The 20,756-nt window shown below is 48.1% G+C and overlaps 1 protein-coding gene and 1 long non-coding RNA gene across 4 annotated transcripts in view; one reads left to right on the top strand and one right to left on the bottom strand.

The window, feature by feature from the left end:
- The window catches only part of Acan (aggrecan), a 62,865-nt gene extending 54,009 nt beyond the window's left edge, over window positions 1–8,856 (bottom strand). For all 3 annotated transcript variants that reach the window (XM_034518531.2, XM_034518534.2, XM_076936158.1), the window contains exon 1: window positions 8,545–8,856. The gene's annotated coding sequence lies outside the window, so the exon portion shown is untranslated. The remainder of the gene's footprint in view (window positions 1–8,544) is intronic.
- The window catches only part of LOC143442726 (uncharacterized), a 94,199-nt gene continuing 82,278 nt past the window's right edge, over window positions 8,836–20,756 (top strand). The window contains exon 1 of the long non-coding RNA XR_013111142.1: window positions 8,836–8,917. This is a non-coding gene — a long non-coding RNA (uncharacterized LOC143442726). The remainder of the gene's footprint in view (window positions 8,918–20,756) is intronic.

The raw sequence follows: 20,756 nt of genomic DNA, 5'->3' as shown, positions 1-20,756 counted from the left end.
CAGTGAGGAAGAGAGCCTCCTCCTGGCTACCTGCAGATTAAGATGTAGAACTCTCGGCTCCTCCAGCACCATGTCTGCCTGCACACTGCCACGCTTCCTGCCATCATGAGAATGGACTGAACCTCTGGAACTGTAAGCCAGCCCCAGTTAAATGTATTCCTTTATGAGAGTTGCCTTGGTCAAGGTGTCTGTTCACAGCATTAAAACTCTGACTATGAATGTATGACAGGACCACTCAGGGGTCTTTTGGGAGCTTCTGCAATGCAGTGCTGAGAAGGGGCCACGATGTTTGATTGCTGAGTGCATTTAAAGGCAGGCTAGTCTACATAGAGCTTTTAGTGCATCGGTTATCCTTTCTCAACCATGACACATTGCTAGAGCCTTATCTAGATGTCAGAGGAACATTTTTCTAGTTTGGCTTCTGGTAGACTAGGAGCCCCTAAGGAACTGAGACAGTAGGTGGAGCTCCAAAGAGGAGAACAGAAGTCTCAGGGAAGGTCCACCAATCTCAGGCCATAACCCAGTGCCAAGCTTTTCCTTGGTTATATCCTTCCCCATCCCCACATCCCAGGTCTGAGTAAATACCCTCATCCCCTAAGAATGGAGATGAGACCCACAAAAAAGCAGCCAGGTCCTACAGGCATGGAGGACCTTCTCTGCTAAGATATCAAAACTAGCTACAGAAGCCAGTGTGGGTTGGTTTGGGGAAACCAAGTGAGCATCCCAGGGTGAGGCTACTGGGGAGGATACAGATGCCTTGAGATGTGGTGGCTGCTCCTGGCTGGACCCTGTGGACCTGGGTGAGGGTGATAGAGGCAAGTGTTGACAGGATAGCTCCTTACTGGACTCCAGAGACACTGCTTACCTCCCCAGGGTGCCATCCACATGGCCTCTGATGCCACCCGAGAGGGAGACGGAGCACACAGGGTTCTGCCTCAGTTAGGAGGCTTGGAGGGACTTCAGTCCTGCAGCAGGACTGGCCTGAGGCTCCCATGACACCCTCCACCCACAACCAACAAACAATCCCTGTTTAGTCCAGAGAACAACAGCGGCAAAAGAGCCGAAGGGAGTGTAGTCACACGGACCTTTAAACAGAAGGTGGCTGATGTGGAAATGAGACTGGACCCAACCCGCAGGAGGGTGGAAAGGGCTTCTTGGTGAAAATTATTTGTTTCCATTTTTGAGAAAGGGTCTTATGTAGGCCTGGCTGACCTCATTATGTAACCAAGGGCAACCTTGAAGTTCCGGTCTTCTGCCTCTGATTGGCTGGGATTACAAGCACTCACTCAAACCCAGGGCTTTGTGCATGCTAGACAAACACTCTGCCAATTGAGCTAGACTCTCAGCTGCAGGGACAGGGTTTCTAGGCAGCCTGCTGGGCCTGCCTCTTCCTTCGTCTGCCCCTGGGCTCCAGTGCAGCAGCCTTTCCTTCCACAGATCTGCCAGGTCAGCATCTCTCTAGATTGAGTCTCTCAGTCTGCTGTAGGAAGAAAGCTTCTAGCTGGCCACACTCTGCTTGGGAGACTTGAAGGAGATTCCAGTCCACTGGAAAGGGACTTGCTTAACTCCTCAGTCTCCCTAAGAAATGACACCCCTTTTAACACTCAGTCTATTGTCCTTGAAGGTATATTTTTTAGTTTTGTTTTTTTTGGGGGGAGGAGAGGGAATCTTCATCTTGTCTCTGGAGACAAAAGTACTCATTGAATCCAAGGTCAAGAGCAGCTGTGTTCTGGAAGCAAGCATGCCTGTCTCAGGCATGGGGGTTGGGGCAGGTGGAATAGTTCTCCACTCCCCCTTCCCCTACAGAGCAGAGCTGCAGCATCAGCCTCTAGACTCTCAAGGAGAGGCTCAGGCTCAGAGAATCACCAGAAAATCAGATTCCTGTCCCCATCCCTCAACCCACAGAGGAGGCTGACTTGCCATCTACACTGTTCACCAGCTTCTTATGGCTCTAATTTCCAATGTGAAGGTTACCCTCCTCTCTACAACGGTCCTCTTTCAGTGTCTGGTCAAGTTGGACAACATCCTGCAAGTTTTAGAGTCATCCTAAAGTCTGGCTGTTGCCCTCAGCCATCTACTTACTGAGGCAGAGGCAGGAAGGCTGGGAAGTGAGGCAGCCCTGGATTGGGAGATCAAGATGGAGGTGAGGAGACATGAAGAAAAATGTCAGGCCAAGAGTTCAGGCTCTGGGAAACTCATCTTCCATGAGTTATGGCCAGGGTAGTGGCTGGGACCAGGAAGACATGCTTTCTAAGGCAGGTAGGAGCCTGGGATGCTCTGCTTGGACACTGTACTCCTAAGTTGGCCCTGGAGCCAAGTAGGATATGGAAGACAGAGCCAGAAGGGTGGATGATGGATGGTGGGTGGCCTGGGACTGTCTGTTAAGTTCTTCTCCCAGCACCTTGATTTTCTGAGACAGGGGCTCATGTAGCCCAGGCTGTTCTCAGATTTGCTATGTAGCTGTGGAAGATAACTTTAACTCCTGCTTCTACCTCCCGAGTGTTTGGATTACAGGTGTACACTGCCATACTCAGTGGAACCCAGGACATCATGATGTCAGGTAAGTACTCTAGTAATTGAGCTATATTATTTTTTAAAAGATAAGATCTTCTTATCTAGTCCAGGCTGATGTCAAACTCAAGATCCTCTTGGGATTACAGTCTTGAGAGCTGGAACTATAGACCTGTGATAGCACGCCCAGCTATGGCTGAGTTCTGATTGGATGACACAGTACTTCTATGATGCTCCCTCCCCACGACACTTGGGGAATGGCCCGAGAGGACTTAGAAGGTTGTTTAAGCTGAGGTGGTGCTGAGAGAAGCTCTCCTTTCTTCAAGTGCCCCCTTCCACCTCTCTAACAGCTTACTTAAGGAGAGATGGTCAATACTAAAGCCTTTCTGCTTTAATGTCTTATGACCCTATAAAATGCAGGTGCAGGGACACCGGGGGGGGGGGAGCTATGAAAATCCAACACTTTGGCTGGTAGCTTTCAGTTGGGCTTTAATTTAACGTAACTTTTATTTGTCAAAATAGAGGCTTGGATAGACCTGCAAGGAAGTTCCTGGTTCCTGCTCAGGTTTTTTTTTTTTGTTTGTTTGTTTGTTTGTTTGTTTGTTTGTTTGTTTTTTCCTCTAAGGGTTGGCCTCAGCTCTGATGCCTCCCTCCCTGACCAGCTCACTCCCCACAGGGATCCAACTTCTGTATCTTCACTGAGCTCTAGAGGGCGCTGGCTCCCGGAGAAGTAAGAGACAGATTTTATAGGATATCAGAAGCTGCCATTTTGCTGGGGGAGGGGGGAGGGCCCGGTAAGGGGGGGCAAGAGAGGAAGAACCTGGCAAGTGAAAGGTTGCCCATCTGGGTGTTCTCTTTATCAAGAAAGAATTTTAAAGTGTAGTAGTCTGTTTACTCATGTGCTCATTCATTCATTCACCCCCTCAATTCATTCAGTCAACTAGTCTATCATGTGTACTTCGAACTGAGTTAGACACAGACATATAAAATCCTTGCCTTGGCTCCCAGGCAACTCTATAACAGATTTCATGGACAGTGGCTTCTTTTGGGGGGTCTCTGTTTGTCTCCGTTTCGTTTCACAGATAAGTAAGACAAGGCTCAGAGAGGTGAAGCTACTTCTGTCATACAGAGCTAGTATCTGGTGACTCCAAGTCTGGGAATGCTTCTATTGCTGACCCTGGACACCTCTGGCTTCTTTTCAAGCTGTAGTGGCCTCCTCTCTGCTGAGAGCTGTGTGTGAGGGAGGTGCTGAACACACACACACACACACACACACACACACACCTTCCCCAGCAGAAAACATTGCTATGGCAACCTGCCTCAAACAGAAACCTCCTTTGGCTTGGAGATCACACATTCTCACCTGCTGATGTTGCATCTTTCCATAGCAGGACCTTGAAAAGCCTCGAAGATAATAACACCTAAGATGTCACTGAAGGTCTACCTTGTACCAGCATCTTTATTTGCTTTATCTTGGACCCACGGGTCCATTTCACAGATGTAGAAACAGGCCCACAGGGGCAAGCCCATTTCTGCAGGTACACAGATAAGTTTTCAACTTTCATATGGGTCAGGCTTTTTCTATTGGGTCATTGAGACCCTACCTTCTCCTCACTCCCCATTTGTGGCCTGCTATTGGCTGCTACCCAGACCCTGCCTCTTGCTTCTAGTTGACTCCATCCATTGGTTTGTAGCTTGGCCCTGGGACTAAATGAAGGTCTGGAGCCATTTTTTTTCCTCTCTCAGGTGTGGCACTAATGACATTTTAGATTCTGTGCTGCATCTCTCTCTCTCTCTCTCTCTCTCTCTCTCTCTCTCTCTCTCTCTCTCTGTGTGTGTGTTGGGGGTGCTATTCTGTACATTCAAAAGTGGTAATTTCGTTGGCCTTTCCCCACAGCATGCGGGCAGCCTTTCAAATAGTGACAACAGAAAATGTCTTTAGGCATGTTCAGGCAAGGGGAACATAGCTTCCAGTTGAGAACCACTCTTATAGAAATGAGGAGCCAGGGTCAAGTTGATAATAGCTCCAGCTCCCATTAGACATGAGGAAGAGAGGGCAGGATCAGCTACAAACAGAGCCCAATATGTAGCAAGTACTGGTGAGTGAATGAATGAATGGTGGTTGTGGCTGTGGAATGTTCTAGATAAAATCCTGATGCTCTGGGTTTCTATACCGATCCTTCGAGTTTGGGCTAGGGTGACCCAGGTTTAGTCCTTCTGCTCCCTAAGTCCTCTTGGCAATCTCTTAAAAGAAGATCATTATAGGCCTTGAAGACCCTGGGCATTCATGGTCTGTGGATAGCCAGAGAGACCAGAAGACTGAAGATGGGTTTTCGTCAGGCATGGCAGAACTGCTTAGCGCTGCCTCTTTCCTCTTCTTGCTTCCCAAGTCAAATCAATTACAGAGACAAGAGACTCCCCTCTCCCTATAGAGAATCCACCCCCCCCACACACACACAGGGGACATAACTCCTTTTCTGGGTGGATGTCTTAAAAGGAAAAACAGGCAGCCTCAAAGGTAAGCAAATATAGCCAATTCGTGATGTCCAGCCTCACACCCCCCAATCCACCTATTCAGGAGTTTAACAAAAAGCTTCTTTAGGATACACTGTAAGGCCATTGAGGGAGCAGAGCTGCCTTCACACACTCCAGCCAGCCCACAGGGCCCGCCCTCCAACACACACACACACACACACACACACACACACACACACACACACACACACACAGAGCTGCATACAAGGAGGCTCTGAGTTTTTCAAAGTAAACTCAACCATTTCCGTTCTTGCCCTGGATTCAACTTTTTGAAAAAAAGGAACCGTTTTACCAGTTTCCCTACAAATTTCCTCTCTGGTCCCGTCCTCTTTTTGCCGGCACTCTCTCTCCAGCTTGCCCCCACCTTTTTCCAGACCTTTCTAACAGGCAGTTAGTCTCCAGGAAGGAGGGTGCCATCCCTAAAGGATCCTCTACATCGATTGTCCTCCTATTTTCATGAGACACAGGAGCCCAGTTCTGTGACTCCCTGACAGCAGGAAAGAACCACTCCTGTATCTAAGATGTGCGTCTACACTGTACCCTACTTCTCAAGACAGCACTTACCTGTATACGTATATACAGGGCCGTCTCTCAGTCTTGGCTCCTCTCTGACACTGACTCTTCTCTTTATTGAATTTGTTCTTCCTTCTCTCTCCCATCCCCGCCCCAGGTCCTACCTCCAGCTGCCTCCAGTCTGGCCAGGTGTTGATACAGTTGCAGCAAGGACACTTGGTGCCTGCCACCTGGAGTCTTGAGGTCTTTTTTTTCCCCCTCCCCTTTCCTTTCTGTTTTTGAGTTATATTTGAGGCCCTTGGCTTTTGACAAAGGCTTTCACAATGTTGCTCAGGCTTGCCTTAACATACTATGTACCCCAGGCTGGCTTTAAATTTCCAAATGATGAGATTACAGTGTGCCGTCACAGTGGGCTGCAACTGATATCTTTCAAGTTTTTATGGACTACAACATTCAATAAGAAACACATTATGCAAATATACAATGTATGTCTACTTGCATATATATATATATATATATATATATTATATAAAATTATGAATATACATCCTTCCATAGAGCGCTGCAAAATGCATAACAGAAACAAAAGTTTCCAAAAATAATACTTGTCCTTACTACATGGGAGGCTCTATAATATTATCTCCTATTTCATTAAAGCCTCTGCTGACCTGGTGTCACAGCATTAGGTTGGATAAATCTTGTAGTCGGTCATGGACTCACAATGGCGTTCCAAGCCAAAGTCTGTGGGCTTCCCTAGGCTCTGCCAAGGCGCCCCTGATGCCCAACCAGCAGGGCCTGGGAAGGATCCAGTTCTAAAAGGTATCATTAACAAATCCACACAAAAACTTGAGACACACAGTCTCTAAGAATGGTCAAAACTGGCACTACCAAGAATTTATGATTTGTGATCCAGTAAAGGAGAAGAACTAAGTTAAGGTCTGTAGAGGCTTTAAAACGGCACCCACAATATGTCCCTTGTCTTTGAAGAAATCTTCTCCTGCGGCTCCCCCTTCTTATCCTTTTTAGAGACTTGAAACTGAGCCCCAAGGCAGGTCAGGACCTCAACAACTGATGTAACATTAAGTGGCTGGGTTAGGACACTAATTTGTCTCCCCACTATCTCAGGAGGTGAGCTACCTCTTGGAGTGCCTTTAGCTGTTTGGGACATGGGTCACCTTTACCTGACAGGGTGGAGAAATGCAAGGGGAGGCATTCAGGATACCCTGAGTAGCTTTCAGACATAAGAAAAGAGTTCCAGTGTGAACATGATTAAGTATGCTCTTCATGGAAAAATTTAGGAAAAGCACAATTACTTAATACTAAAATGAAGAATAAAAAACATTCCCCAAGTACTTGTGAGGTGGTGGGTGGATACTGGCCCTTTGCTGGGGTCTTCTCAATTATTTACTGGGTGCCTGTCGAGCCACCACAGAGCTCAGAGTCTGGCCTCCTTTGAATAGTACTCTGGAGAAAGTACACAACGATGAACAAACCAGTCTTGGCTCTAGAAACACCACATAATTATATTTAAATTCAACACGACTTCAAGAATTCCAGCATTTCTAAGAGAGATTTTTTTCCTCCCCTTTGATAGTTCCTACATCTAAAATGTTTTAAATGGAGTAGGAGGGGTTGTTCATTCTGTAATGTTTTCTTTAGGTGAGTAAAACCTCTTGGGTTTGGTGACTGGCTGGCCAGCTACCTCCACAGCACCCTAACTAGCCTTGCCAGGACAAGTAGAAGACTAGATGACTCCTTGTCATGGTAACCAGAAGCAAGGAAGAGAGAGAGGATTAGGGTGGCGATTCCTCTTCCCTTCAATCGGCAGAAGAGCTGACTTCAGCCTCAAAAATCTAGACCCTAATCCTGACCCTGTCCCTAAATCAATGACCTGTTTTAAAAAAAAAAAAGTCATTGCACTGGTCTGGGTTCCCTTCCCTAGGGAGATGCCATAGGTGCTTCTCCGAGTCTAGGGTTACCAGCCCACTGAAACCCCCAGATTCAGAAGCATCAAGGTAAGCTAGCTATCTCCCATAAGATCTTCTCGTCGCCTCACGCTGCCACTCCCCACCCTACAGAACTGGAATTAACATGCCCACCAGACCTCTGGGACCTGAGAGAGATGCTCCATAGTGAGGCTAGTGAATGCCGGCTCCAGAGCCTAGCTCCGGATTGCGGGCAGCAGCACGTCCGAAAAATTTGGGCGGGATCCTTCTTCCTTCGGAAGCAGACAACCCTCCACACCCACAGCTTACTGACACGCTGTCACCCTCCCACCCAGCCCTGGTATTGGAAGAGTTGAAGAGAAGCCCAGAAGTGGAAAAACTTCGGGACAGTCCTGCATCCCCATCTCTCTTCTTTCCACCTCGACAGACGCCCCATCTCCCCTGGGAGCAGTAGCCCCGTCCCAGGTTCAGCTAACGTCTTCTCTCCTCTTTCCCACCCCTTTGAGTGTCCTGAGATTCCTGCTATAAGCCAAAGTTTTCTCATCCTTTCTCAGATAACCTGCTGCCTATCTGACCAGCTGTCCACGTAATTTTGTTGATTCTTTGGTCAGTTGGCCTTCCCAAGAGAAGATGAAAGCCTCATGGAGCGCCCAGAGGAACAGGGGTGGGGTTGGGGTTGGGGTTGGGGGTGGGGGTGGGGGTGGGGGAGTGGGATTTGAGCCCACATTTCCTTGGCTTTAAAACTACTTCTCGCTCTACACTTCAGTTTGGCGCCCCCATACCTTAAACTTGAAAAATCTCTGGTCTTTCTTAATTCTGTGCAGGAGCCCCCTCCACGTGTTCCCATTCACTTTGAATCGGGCAGCAGTTGAATTTGCTCAACTTCCGCGTGCACGCAGCTGAGGTCCTGAGTCCCAACACACATACCCAATGTGGGCACCAAGACATGCCAACCCCCAGCACCTAGGCGCGAGTCCTCAGCAGTATTCTCAGAAGCCTGGGATAGAGCTCCTCTAGAGAGAAGGAGCCCTTTCTTTACCTTGAAGAGTTGGACTCGCTCCTCCAAGAACTTCAGTCCGTTATCCCTGCGAAGCAGCTAGGGATTCCTGGGGGCTACCAGCCCCGGGTCTTGCTGCGCTGCAGCAGGGATGCTCTGCGCGGGGGGGCCCTGCGAACCCCTCCTCCCGCCGGCGTCTTCTCCGCAAGTCTCCTCAGGCGGTGGCCGCAGTAGTAGCTGGCTGACTGGGTTTCGGAGCAGGGTCGATGGAGGGAAGGGACACAGAAAGGTGCCCCGAGCTCCCTCGGCACCTGCGTCAGATGCTAGCCGGCGAGGGTGCAGAGAGAGAGTGAGGGACCTTGAGCGGTACTGCACGCGTCCTCAGCTCTGTGAGCCCCTCTGGCACCACGGGGAGGTAGGTGGGCGGGAATGGTGCGCGGTGACACATACATAGGGGCGGGCGGGGGAGGGGAGGGCACACACGAGGGGTGGGGGCGAGAGCACAGGGAAACCCCACCCCCGGGGCCGCTCCGCAGGGGGAGGGAAAGGCAGAGACGTCCGGAGCGCGCTGGACCCGGGCTAGGGACCGCGCTCAGCTAGGGAAGGCGCAGGGCGCGCAGGGCACGAGAGGAGCGCGGATCCCGCAGCTCCTGGGGCCGCGGAGGAAAGCTGTGCGGGCAGCGCTGGAGGGCCCGCGTCTGCATTGCGGTCGGCAGCTCTGCAGTTCAGGCGGCCCCAGAGGGCTGCGCCCGCAGAGTGCCGAAAGGACCGAGCTCATGCTATCAGGGTGGCAGGCCGGAGGGGGTTCCCCTGGCGCCTGGAGGTGATTTGCAGCTGAGACTCAGAAAGATGCCATCGCGCAAGACTCTGGGAATGTGATTTGAAAGGACATTGTTGGAAAGTTTTGGGGGTAGGGTACCCCGAGACTCAAGGGTGGAGAGAGGAGACGAGGCAGCCCAGAAGCACAAGGCACAAGGCTGGCGGGGGGGTGGGGGGCGGATTTCAAAACGCAACGTAGACTAAGGACATGTCAAGCTGAAATTCGCTACAGCATCTACAGCACTCTTTAATAAATTTGTTTTCCGAGAAAAAAATCTGAGAGTCTTTGGATACCTTAAGCTAGTTGCAGCATACAATGATTTAAATTTCTCTAAAGAGCCCAATAAATGAAATCTTACAATACCACCTCTCACCTCCCAAGGATGCTCACTCATACCATGGGGCTCAGAAAGTGGTGGAGCTGTTCAGGTTGGGGGCTAGCTTCAAGTCAAGGTCACCCCTCTGTGCCAGAGGAGCAGCTGGTTAAGCTGCAGTATGTTTGGGGGCTGGGGATTCAGACCGCTGAAGGCCTTGAAAGGAAACCGGTGTTCATTAAAACACAGTGGCCTCAGGCAGTGTAGTGGAAATCTCCCGAATCTCTTCACTGGGCAAGAAGTGGGTTCTTTGCCGACTAAAGGAGAGAACTGACGAAGTTTTTCCTTCATGGAAAGGTCAGAAGCGTTGTGCCTCAGTTTTCCCAGGTTGACTATGTTGGAATTATGTGCTTACCTCACTGGCTAGTGGTATTTGGGACTGGCCCTGGCCCAGGGCATTCTCTGACTGTTTCTTTCTTGTAGAGGGGATGAAGCCCAGTGGGCTGTGGTACTCAGTCCTCCCCCAGTGTCCGAGAACTGAGCTGTGGCTCAGGTGTTCTGTTCTGTTGGGTGGCCTGCCTTCTTTCCCTCCTGTACATTGGCTGCTCTGGGTCACAGGAAGTTTCAATGGTAGTCAACACTGCTCAGAGGTTACTGTGTCTGCTTTTAGAAGGATAGAGTGGAGGAATCTTATGAGTTACTTTCTAGAAACATCGACCTCTTTGTTAAAAATTTAAATTAAAAAATATTTTCTTAGAAAGCACTAGTTTCTTAAATTCCAAAGCATTTCTCGGGTCACACCCTGGGTGACAACAGACAGTTCTTGTCTGCAAAGCGGGATTACATTTGACACATATCCTGGAGGACCTTGAGTTGATGACGAGTAATTCAAGTCAAGGACAAATATTCATTAGGTAATTCATCCTTGTAAAGAAAGAAACATATGTTTACTGATCATCTAATAGTTTTAATAAACAGACAGCAGCTATTTTATATATGTCTGATGATTCTTGACACCATAGACTCCCAGGTACACACTAAGACATTGAGATTCTAAGTCACCCAGGCAGTGAAGGGCTGTGGGGACAGATTGATATGACACCCCACAGCCTTCTGGAGGATGCACACAGCTCAGGATAATGTTCATACACATTAAATACTGGATTCTGAGAACGAATGTCATGACTTCAGAGAGCCCTGAGACACAGACACTTGTCCCATCCTGTTCAGGAGTCCCATTCTGTTCCTAGGTTCTCTGCTAGAATACTTTCCAATTTTCTAAACTACTTTGCAGTCACTTGGTGTCTTTGACAAGCCACCTGATTCCACCTACTGTCACTGGTTAAGTTCTGACCTCTCTCTGCAACATGTGTCCACAGACTCTCATGCCAGCTTGGAGCCTGGGAGAAACACAGAGTCTCAGGTCTATCCCAGAGCTGTTGACTCAGAATCTTCACTTTCCCAAGGTTCCCCAGGGCATTTCGCACACTAGCTGGAGCATCGGTATTGTGATGACGTCACTCAGCCATTCGTGCAATCACAGAACCATAGAAGGAAGCACTTTGGGTAGTGTAGGGCTCTGACAGAGTACTCAGAAGACATCCCCTCTGATAGCATGCTAGCTGTTTCCATGATGCCCCCACAGGCTGGTAGCACACTTCATTCAGACAAGCCATGCCCTGTTTTCCCATGGTTTCTAGTACTTAGGAAGCTCTCGGGTTATGTAGCAGCCTGTGCTCCTGTCTCAGGGTGAAATCAGGAACAAAATGGGTCCATTTCCACCCTCTGTTTGTGTCCCTTGAACCTCTTCTACATGGTAAGTCTCTCCATGGGTTCATTTCCACCCTCCATATTTAAATCAGTCTATTGTTTTCTCCCTCACCAGCGCCTTCTTTGGGTCCCCACATCCTTGTTTCTTTCCATCCTTTCTAGTTTGTCTCAACCAACAGATCTTGACTGGTCCATAGAAATCTTCACTAAGTGAGTCTGCACTGCCCCTGAAAGAGAGATTTAAAATGGAATTCATGCTTGCTGATGTGTTAACCCATCTCCTTTGTCTGAATCCTGTGCTTTCAGTTCATGCAACCTACGTCTTTGGATGTTTCTGGTAGTCTCATTGAGGCAGAGCCAGTCCCACTGTGACCCTGTACCTCCTCTAGCTTGTCCCAGTATGATTAACAGGTGAGACTTCATCTTTGCAGTTGTTGATTATCCTCTTACATCCAGCTTACCTCTCCAGAGAACCTTGATGCTATTGCTGTTAGTAGAAGACCTTTTAATGAAGCTCACCAACATACCACACCAGGGTTCAGCTCTACTTAGGATAGCGCCTAGGGCCGAAGCCTAGAGCAGGACCCTGGAGGCAACCCTCCCAGGCTGGCATAGCTCCACATTCTAGTTGTTATGGTGGTGTAACAAACCTGCCCCGTATTTAGTGGCTTAAAACAGCGGTAATCATTCCCCATCGCTGTGGTTTCTACAGGCAGGAATTTGGGAGAAACTCAGCTGGGCACTTCTGGCTTGGATTGTCTCATGAGGTTACACTTGGATGTGAGTACAAGTGCAGAGAGCCCATTGCTTTCCAGAGGCTTGGGGACCCACAGCTAAGGTGGCTGGCTCACAAGATTGGCAGGTAGGGGCTGACTGTTGGTTAGCAGCCACAGTTCTCCTCTATAGGGGGTCTCCTTTTTGTAGTTGCTGAGTGTCATCATGACACGGTGGCTGACTCCCACCATGGGGAATGAAGTAGAGGCCAGACAGGAACGGAATACTTCTGGATCCTTTTTAGGTTTGGGAGTCACACATGTCACCTCCGCTGTATTAGATTTGTCCCAAAAGCCACCCCTGAACTAGTGTAGGTAATAGTGTCACGGGGGCTGGGGGTGGGGAATAAAGATTGCTGGAGGCATGTTTGTGGCTCTCCTGTGCTCTCCACTGACTCTTAGAATACAGGCCATCTCCCAGGGCACTGGACTGTGTCACCATTGGAATACTTGCTTCTGCTTTGCTAAGTGTGTGTCTGAGCCACTGAGAATTCCATGGTCATATCCGTCCAGGTTCTCAATGTAAGCAAATAGACCAGTTTGGCTCTTTGGAGCAATGCCATCTGTCCCATGTCTACAAGACAGGTGTCCTTAGTGAGGTGTGCTGGGCTGTCATTAGAGCACTCTGTGTCCCTCTTCACAGCTTAAGGCTGCTGGGCCCTCAATCATTTTCTCAAGGAGATTTGCTTCTGGATCCTTGGTCTCTGGCAGTGCTTACCTGTGGCAGCCTCTCTAAAATAAAGTTTCCAGGGCTGGCCAGGGAGGAGCAATGGTAGCTCTCTCTTCTTACCACTTGAACATTCAGCTCCTCCTGGTGTGACCAAAGATGCTCACATCTTGGAGCAATGTCAAATCTTTCGGTGGACATTGAAACTTGGAGATGATTAAAGTCAGACTGCTAGGGCTGGGGAGACAGTTCAGTTGGTAAAGTGTGTGTGTGTGTGTGTGTGTGTGTGTGTGTGTGTGTGTACTGCTTTCTGCATGTTTGCATTAGCAAAAGAAACTAAATACAAGAGAACAGTAATGATAAACATTGGCTGTAATGAGAGGTGGGGGTGGGGGTGGGGGTGGGGGATGCGTTGCCATCTTTCTGGAAGGGAAGTGCCATGGAAGAATAATAAAGAAAACCCTTTTCAGGTCAGAATAGTGCCAGAAAATGGAGCCTCCTGGTCCCCAGTGGCATGTTTGAAAAGTGCCCGTTTATTGCCTTAATACTGTACAAGGGATGACAGAAGAGAGAAGTTGGCCTAATAATAAAGAATGCGGGGTAACTTAATGAAACGCGTCCTTCTATGCCTGTGTGGCATGATGATGCGTGGGGACAGGAAATCATTGTGTCACTTAAGACACAGACCTGTAAGGGCAAGTTTAGGGGAATGGGTATTTTTGGAAGCCCAGGTTTGCACTTTCCCCCTGAATTCATACTAGGTTGGTATTTCAGCAAAACCCTGCCGTTTATAAATGGAAGCCACAGCCAGTGTTCTGCTCTCGCCTCCTCCGCGTATTTACTACTGAGAATCCGCACACGGGGAGGGGCTGAGTGGGATGCTGCTGTCTTGGCTTATGTAGCATCACCATCGCCACCCCCAACATCATCGTCAACACTTCCCAGGCAGGTCTAGGTAGGAGGAGGATTGAAGTTCTGTAGCCCTCAATTTTCCATTGAGACTCCACACAGAGGGAGGGGCCGAGTGGGGTGCGGCTATCTTGGTTTATGTAGCATCATCATCAACCTCCCCCCAATCCTCCTCCTCATCAACAACAACACCGTCATCATTTCCCAAGCTGGTCTAGGGAAGGAGGACTGGGGCTCTGTAGTCTGGACTTGCTCACTTCATAGGCAGCCTCCATGACTCCTGGGAGCCTACTCCCTCTGCTCTGGAACCTAAGGGGCTGCCTCCCACAGCTGAGGCCTAACCTGGCTTTGTGCTTGTATTTCCTAAATTGTATTCTTGGGTCCCTTGTCATATCGGGCAGGGCAGGGCCCTTTTATCTTCTTTCAGCAATGAACATTGAATTATTCTGAAAACTCGTTACAGACTTTCACCCGCATAACACAGATACAGAATACACCCTGAAAACCACGAAGTGGTGTAAATATGCACTTCCACCTACGGGAAGCATAGGCAGCAATTCAGTCACATAAAAACTGTCTGCTACTTGCGCAAGTTGGCATACGTCTGTAATCTCAGCACTTGGGAGGCTGGAGCAGGAGGAGCAGAAGTTCAAGGCCAGCGTAGGTTACGGGAGACTCTGTCTTTAACAGCAACAGCAACAAAAAATACCTGAAACATAGTGTAACAATAAACACAATGATCCACTAGCGTGCAGACCTGTGAATACCTCTTGTCCTCACAAAACTTGGCATTTATCTTATCTCACAGTTCCTCCACATTTTAGTTGCTGCTGCCTTTGAGTTTCCCTCGTGTATTTCTATAAAGAGAGGAAAAAGGAAAAAACGGCAGTGTTAAACAGGATTATCTTTTATTCTTAGGATATTGACTTGTTAGTGTTGGTTTGCCTGCCTGCCTTCTCACCCCACCACCAAGGTTTCGCTATGTACCCCAGGCTAGCCTTGAACTCACAGTCCTCCTGGTTTAGCTTTCTGATTGATAGAGTGAAAAGAATTCACCACCAAACCCAGCTTGTGCCTTGCCAGTTTTAGTAGTAGCTATTTACTGAGTACTTACTATATGCCCAGGAAGAAGCTAGGCACTGTACCAGCCCCGCTTCCTTTCTTTTTCTAATACGGAGATTAGCATTGTATGCCCTCTGTGTAGAGATCACCATAGTCCTTTTACTAAGACTGGAGGCAAACAGAAGAGTGAAACCTGCCACCCAAAGGGGACACCATGACGAAGCTCTCACTAAAGCCACCACCATTCAGGACCTCAGGCTCACTGTAACCACACTACACAGTTTCTGCAGAAGCTACCTGGGCTCTCTTTCTGCAAAAAGGCAAAGACTGGGATTTTTAGATAGGCTCAGATGATGACTAATCAAAAAGCTTAACTCTGCTGTCAGCACACTGAAGGATGAGCATCGTGTATCCAGGTACCTGGGGTGATGGCGGAGACAATAAACCAGAAGAGACAGGCGTGGAGGGTAGCTTCCAGCTTCTGAACCTGAGTGACTGGGAGATCAGAATAAGGGTGACCAGGAGGGGTGACAGGCTGTGGGAGTGATTTAGAGGCAAACCACAGGCCCTCTCATATTCAAGGAAATTGATCTATGTCTTAGTTTGGGTTACCGTTGCTGTGATGAAACACCATGACCAAAGGCAACATGGAGAGGGAGGGGTTTATTTGGCTTACTCTTCCACATCACTGTTGATTATCAAAGGAAGTTGGAACAGGAACTCAAACAGAGTAGGAACCTAGAGGCAGGAGCTGATTGATGCACAGGCAATGAAGGAGGTTGCTTATTGGCTTACTCCTCATGGCTTGCTCAGCTTGATTTCTTATAGAACCCAGGACCACCAGCCCAGGGATGGCCCCACTCACAATGGGCTGAGCCTTCTCCCATCAGTCACCGATTAAGAAAATGCTCTACAAGCGTGCCTTCAGCACAGTCTTCTAGAAACATTTTTTTCAGTTGAGGCTCCCTCCTCTCTGATGACTCTGGTTTGTTTCAAGTTGACGTAAAACTAGCCAGCACAATAAGAAATACAGGTCCTGTAAAGGGGCAGACCTGAGTTAGACCAGGTGTTCTATCCTATTACATGGACGATTTCTTTTGTTGCTGAGGTGTTTTCTGAGGTGCTGAGGTTTGCAGCCATAGATGCTGATAGAGGTAAAGATTCCTGACATTTACCCATGCCCCTGACCCAAGGAAGCAGGATACAACTGTGATCTGAGGGATCTGATGTGCTTTAAATGGCACAGCAAGGTAAAAGTCTCCCTTGGAACCCATCCCTACCTTTCTGAGAACCTCTCTACCTAGCAAGAGCCACATGCAGTCTGACCTAGGATCTACAGAGCTATGCCAAAGCCCCTTTAACCTCTGAAGAGTGAGAGAAGAAGGCAGCCATGGTATTCATTCAGCTGGGTTGTGCTTGATCTCATAACTGACAACCCTTCTCACTTCCTGTTTCCCACGATTCAATGAAGAGCATTAACCAGACATGATGGTCCACACCTGTTACCCCAGCATTGCGACATTAAAGACAGTGATCAAGTGTTCAAGGTCAGCCTTCATATGATGAGTTTGAGGCCAGCCCAGGCTAGAGATAGTCATGGCATAGCACTCATGGAATGAAGTCCCCAGCCAGCACCTAAGTTTTGTGTGCGTTACTAAGGTTTTACAACTATGTAAGAGACCAGTGCAATGTAATTAAGAAGCAGAAAATTGTTAGAGTGTCTGAGATCCCCCAGATGTGTGTCTATGAGGAAGCCAATAATAAGTAAGCATCTCACTGGAGATGGGTGACATAGCGGAGCGGAGAATGCTAAGAACTGATGGGGCCTGCTGAGGTAAAGAAACAAAGGAAAAATACTCATGAGTCAATGTGGGAGCCATAAAGAGAGGTGTTACTGGGGGCAGAAGGACTTCCTCAAAAATCACCCCCAATCTGAGCTCAGTTGATCCCCTCAGCCAGGTGAACTGAGTCTCCATCCATCCCAAATCTCACACGTGGACATTTGCACCCATCCGTGGCCTCTCTTCGTGCCACGGGTTGAACAGCTTTTCCAGAGTCATAAGCCTGAACACAAGGCACCTATTCACCCTGCCAGGTTTGAAATTTCTCTGAAATTCCTTTCCCTGAAACGCCTTCTCCCAAGTACACTGTGCATCTTTTCAAATTTCAGACATAAACAGCGGTGTGGCCCTGCCTGGCAACCCCCTTCTCGCTCACCAGATAAAAATAGCAAGGGCTGAGGGAGGGGAGCCTAGGGATAGTGGGGTTTTGTGGATGCGCTGTTTATATGGGTGTTTCTAGCCCTCCTGGCCTATTCTGGGGAAGGGTGTCTCCAGGGAGGAGCTTCCAGGGGGATTCTTGAGGTATTGGTCATCGCTGGCACCTTGGTCCCTTCCATTCTGGACCCAGGTCACATCTCTGTGATTGTGTAATTAACTCTGTGTGCCAGGGAGAGACACGTTTACCTGTGGCTGTTGGTTTGGGTGTCACCCCAGTGGTTGTGGAGGATGAAATGAGTGAGGGGTGGAGGGAGCACGGGGGCTGCTTTGTACAGCCAGTGAACAGAAACTTTCGATGGGCACAGGGTTGCATATGGTGATACCCAGAGATGAGGGTGATGTCATATGGGCTCTGAGAATCTGTGGGCAGGCGAAGGGCTTCAAGGGAGTTGCTAGTTGCATCCCAGGTTGCTGTGTCTCATTCAGGGCAGTGGGCAGTGAGAAACAATGAGCTGTAAGTATTTAATTGGGGCTTATAAGAGCTTCTCTGGGGGAGCCGGTAAAATCACTTATCAGTGACTGGCTCTCCACCCTCACTTTCCCCATTAAAGGGGAACGACAGTGTCTCCCATTGGAAACGATTCTATGAGGTCTTGTTGCTGTTCTGTTTACACGTAACACCCAAGCTCTCCCTCTCCTCATCTCTTCCCATGTTCACCCAGCCCCTCAGGGGGCTCCTGTAATGCTTGCTTTAATGTCACTGTATTGTAAATAATAGCAGCCTTCTCTGACCTCTCCTCTACTTCTACTCTGTTCTGTCCTGGCATCTTCTTTCCTTCCCTTGCTTAGACCATAGTTTACCTCTGATGTCTGCCTCCCATCTTACTAGACAGTGGGCTTCAAGGCAACAGGAAGACGTATCCCGGATCCTGTCCGAGTGTAAGACAAATGCAATCTTCCAGTAAACAGTGAATGGATGAATCTGTCTGTTCTGAGCCCCTTGTGTCTGGTATAGGGTAATGCTCATGGCGGATCATAATCACCCACATGTGTTGAGTGCTGTGTGCTAGGGGTTGTGCTGAACACTTTGTGTTTAGAAAATCACTCAGTATCCATAGTAACTTCATGACTTGTAAATATCACAAATTATTCCTGGGTTTTGTTTTGTTTTTTGTTTTTTTTTTTTTTGTTTTTTTTTTTTTTTTTGGAAATTAAGAAGCCAAATACTTTTACCCAAGATCACACAGTCAATGAGAGGCTGAGCTGAGACTTGGTACCAGACAATATGGCTCACTGTGTGTTTGACCCCCTCCCCACCCTGCAGAGCGAGGAGAGCAGTGAGTTTCTCACAGTTGTTCACAAATGTGCGCTTGTTCCTCCGTGCCCTCCTGCCCGTTTGATGAAAACGGTCAAGTTTGGGCTTTATAAAATGCTGTAAGACGTGGGGTCAGGAGTGGGAACTTGTAGGGACTCCCAGGGCAGATGGGGAAATGTTGGTACCCTCGGCCAGCATCTGTCACTGTCTGGAGATGGCAGACAGAGATGTGGCTTAAATGGTGGGCAAGAAGATGGCTGGACAGGGAGAAACTGGAACCTGAAGCCAGAGAAAAGTGGGGTTGGAGTTAAGCAAAGACAAAACCATGAAGCCATATATTCTCCATGACAGCAAAGTAGAATGTGGACGGAGAGCCTAATCCCCTAGGATTCACTGAGCTGTGAAGGCCCAGAGACAGAAATTCTTCCTGGCCAATGAGAAACCATGAAAGGTGAAGTCAGTTCTTGCAGGAAGGGCTAGTGCTCTGAAGCCTGATGTCACACCTCACAGCTCTTTGACACTACTCAGTTTCCATCCTGGGCTTTCCTGGCTGGAGCAGCCCAGCCCTCACCTGAACTGGAGTCAGAGTGGATGATGGATGTCGTACTGACGCCACTAGGTTCTTGCTGCCAAAAGAGCCTGACATGTCTTGGTGGTGTCCTGGATACCTGATTGATTCCCATTTAGTGTTCTGTGGTCCAGACCTATTCTTCAGGAAAGAGAGTTGTAGGTGGAACCTGAGACTAGTGGTCAGGAGAAAGGAATCCCCTTCCATGCTAGCTCTCTACAGCAGAGCTGTCCTCGTGTGTCTAAAACAAAACAAAACAAAACAAAACAAAACAAAACAAAACAAAACAAATACAACCCGAAACAAACAAACAAACAGCCAAAAAACAAGAACAATAAAACACCTCTCTTTTTAAAAGTTTATTTATTGCTTGGTCGGAGTTGGTTCTTTCTCTCCACCTCCACTTTAAGTGAGCTCCAGGAATCGAACTCAGATTGCCAGGCTCCCACAACCAGCACTGTGCCTGCGGAACCATCCTCCTCAGGGTGCCTTGCTCAAGGCCAATTCTCACTGGTGTGATTGGCACATGGCCTTGGGCCAAAAATAAGAAAGCTTTCTCCCAGTGTCAGGGCAATGTTTCCTTGGTGATACCTTGGTTTTGGATTTTTGGCCTCCAAAAACTGCAAAAGAATAAATTATTGTTTTAAGCCAACTTCTCTTGCTAAACTTGATTTTACCATTTCTCTGTTTCATTCACCTTTCCTTTACCACGGACACATCTTGACAGTCCTTTTGTTGTTGTTGTTGGTTTTTTGGAGATGTTTTGTAGTTTTAAGAGAAATAGTTTTATGTGTATAATGGGTCATTTTGGTTTACTTCTGGTGTCTATGTGGTTTGAGTTATATCCCCACTTATCACAGATATTCAGTAGTGTTGGTTGGATTGCTACCCCTGTGCTGAATCAGCACTTTTGATAGACGTCAACATGTGGGTCTATTTCTGTCCTCTCAGCTCTGCTGTACTAATGTCTGTTCATACCGTCTTAGTATTACAGTTTGCTTTGAAATTAAAGGCTTCTCTGCCCCCCCTCTCCTTCCCTCCCCACTCTCTCTTCCCAAAGGTCTTGTACATGCCAGGAGTGCTTCATCACTGTGCTAACTTTTCAACCCCAAGTGCCTCCATTTAAAAAGTGTTTGGGTTACTTAAGGTCATTCACCCACATAGATTTGGAAAAACAAATCAGCAGTTTAAAAAAAAGTCTTTGCTTTTATGATGATTGAGCTGAAAACATTTGATAGATTGGCATTTGAGTAATATCCAACTATCCCCATCTGTGACTGTGGAACATCTCCTCATCTGTTTAGGATTTCTTTAATTTTGTCTCAGTAGTGTTAGTGTCCTGTGGTGTATAGAGTTTTGGTTGTTTTGTAGAACCTTACATTTCAACTTCAGATTTCACCCTGACAGTTTTGAGCTTCGTGAGGCCCCAAAGTCCTAAGGATGAGCTCCTTTGCTCTCCTCAAATAGACTCCCCACAAAATAAAAAAAAAGAAGCGCCACTTGGCTGGCTCCACATTAGCTATAGTCCACTAGGTCTCTGCCAGACTACAGCACAATCCAAGCAAACCTATTCCATCTACTCTATAGGCCACCTCACTCTCTTGTTACTACAACGAAGTGGCTGTCCTCCATAACTTGGTCGGTTATCTCTGTCCTCAAGTATGACACCTGGCTGACCCTGAGTAGCATGGTATTCTTCTCCCTTGTGCTGTGAGACCATGGAACTAATAAACTTCTGCCATCAATCATATCTCTCCAGGGTTGGGTGCCATGTGTAACAGACTCATATTCTTTGGGGGACATGAAGGGTGGAATCCTTCCTTCACCAACAGAGTAAA

The sequence above is a fragment of the Arvicanthis niloticus genome, chromosome 1 (assembly GCF_011762505.2).
Source record: "Arvicanthis niloticus isolate mArvNil1 chromosome 1, mArvNil1.pat.X, whole genome shotgun sequence".
In the NCBI taxonomy this organism is placed as follows: Eukaryota; Metazoa; Chordata; class Mammalia; order Rodentia; family Muridae; genus Arvicanthis; species Arvicanthis niloticus.
This window is presented reverse-complemented; position numbering and strand designations above follow the sequence as displayed.